The 2,148-nt window shown below is 21.2% G+C and overlaps 1 non-coding gene across 1 annotated transcript; it reads left to right on the forward strand.

Moving 5' to 3' along the window:
* Positions 1-1,335: 1,335 nt before the first annotated feature.
* On the forward strand, positions 1,336-1,408 carry TRNAK-UUU (transfer RNA lysine (anticodon UUU)). Its single transcript has one exon. It is a non-coding gene; the product is annotated as a tRNA-Lys (tRNA).
* Positions 1,409-2,148: the final 740 nt, after the last annotated feature.

A 2,148-nucleotide genomic window follows, 5' to 3' on the forward strand; every position in this document is an offset into this window, starting at 1 on the left:
ATAAAAAATGTTCTTATATATAGCCTATACGGATTGTCAATCCGTATAAAATATATTTTATAAAGTAATTTAAAATTAATGATTCATGCAAGTTTCAAATCTTTGACTTTCACATTATTAGCATCATATTATAATCAACTGAATTAATAAGACAATTATGTTAAAAAATAATTAATATCGTTATATATAACACTAAATTTTTTAATGTATATTTAATACACATATAAGTTTACATAATAAATTTTGTAACAATTAATTTTAATCTAATAATGTATTTTTTATATATATAAATTTTTATTAAACCTATGATTTTTATTTAAAATTTATATATGTAAAAAAATATATTATTATATCAAAATTTATTATGTAAAATTATATGTGTATTAAATATATATTAAAAAATTTAGTGTTATATATAGCAACATTAATTATTTTTTAACATGATCAATCTATTAGTTCAGTTAGTTAAAATTTGCATTTAAATTTGTTTGTCCAGATTCAATATTAGGGTTAATCCAAAAATAAAACAACTAAAATTTACCCTTTAAGCTCACTAACAAAAATAATGACACATATATTAATAAAAAGTCTAACATATTTAAATTAAAAAAAAATCTTTAAAAATTTACTTTAGTCTTGTTTATCATTAGATTGACTCGGTATGCAACAACACGAAGGTAAGGATAAACCAAAGAATCATTAATATTAGGATGGTGGAGGAAAGTAGTAGCTTGGACAAACCACTTTGTTGATATGTAGGAAGGAGAACAATATAATTAGATAAAAAGGAATCAGTAGTTGGACTTTATCAAGAATAACCATTAAGCATGCCAGACTGCTGAATTAATGAGTAGAGTGGCATGGTGCTCATATGCTCACTGATGTTGATTTTTTGGTGACAACAATTAAAGACTCCTAACATTTTTTTTAATCTTAGGGAAATAGTCAACAAAATCGTTTGTGATTGATACAAAAGGGACATAAATGATGAGTGTTGGGGACGATGTCAACGGCGTGTAAATGGTTAAGCAACAAAAGGTTCATAATTTATTTTGGTACAACTTTGAAATGTCATATTAAACTTAATAAAATATTTTTTTTATCTTAATAGTTTTATTAATCTTAAACACAAATAAGGTGAGTCAAATTGAAAAAAAATATATAAAAAAGTGACAATAATTTAAAAATAAAAATAATATATATATATATATATATATATATATATATATATATATATTAATTTCAACTTTAACTGCACATTCAATAGTTAGTTAAACTCAATTAACAAATCAAATTATTGATTTTATTAAAAAAAAGTTAGCAAACTAACAGTAAGCCGTCTTAGCTCAGCTGGTAGAGCGCGTGGCTTTTAACCACGTGGTCGTGGGTTCGATTCCCACAGACGGCGTCAATAAATGTTCTTTTGTTTTATTATATATATCATGCTTAGGATGCATGACGTTATACAACGATTTTGATGATTTAAAAAATTGCTTAACTACATAAATAAAAGTGGAATAATGGTAACCTTTTTGAATACTCATTTTCTTTCCTAAAATTAAATCAAGAGTAAAATATATTTAATAAAAAATTTAATGTTGCAGATAACTAAATTTAAAACAAAAAATGGAACCTTTATTACAAAATATTTATTTTAAAAAATTTTAAAGTTAGAGAAAAAAATTGAATTTAAAGAAATTAAAATAATTATTTTTTTTAGAAACATAAAAGCTAACTTACATAACAATTGAATCATGCAATTTTTTTTAAAAAAAAAACAAGCATAACATAATATTATTTTTTAATAGAGTTTAATTTTTACCATAGTGTGTAAAGTTTTTTTTATTAACTAATAAAAAGTTATCTTAAGTATAACTTTTTAAAAGAGTATATATCTACCAAAAACAATAATTGTTATATAAAAGTAAAAAAAAAATATCATGCATATATGATAATACGTACAATTGTGATATATATACAATTGCTCTAAAAAATGATAAATATACCATTTGATTAAAATATAATATATATATATATATATATATATATATATATATATATAATTTTTTCTCTTACTTTATAAAGAAAGTATTAAATAAAAAAGTTGTGTTTAATGCCTCGAAAATATAAAACTCATTATTTAAACTT

This window comes from Glycine max, chromosome 16 (genome assembly GCF_000004515.6).
Source record: "Glycine max cultivar Williams 82 chromosome 16, Glycine_max_v4.0, whole genome shotgun sequence".
Taxonomy (NCBI): domain Eukaryota; kingdom Viridiplantae; phylum Streptophyta; class Magnoliopsida; order Fabales; family Fabaceae; genus Glycine; species Glycine max.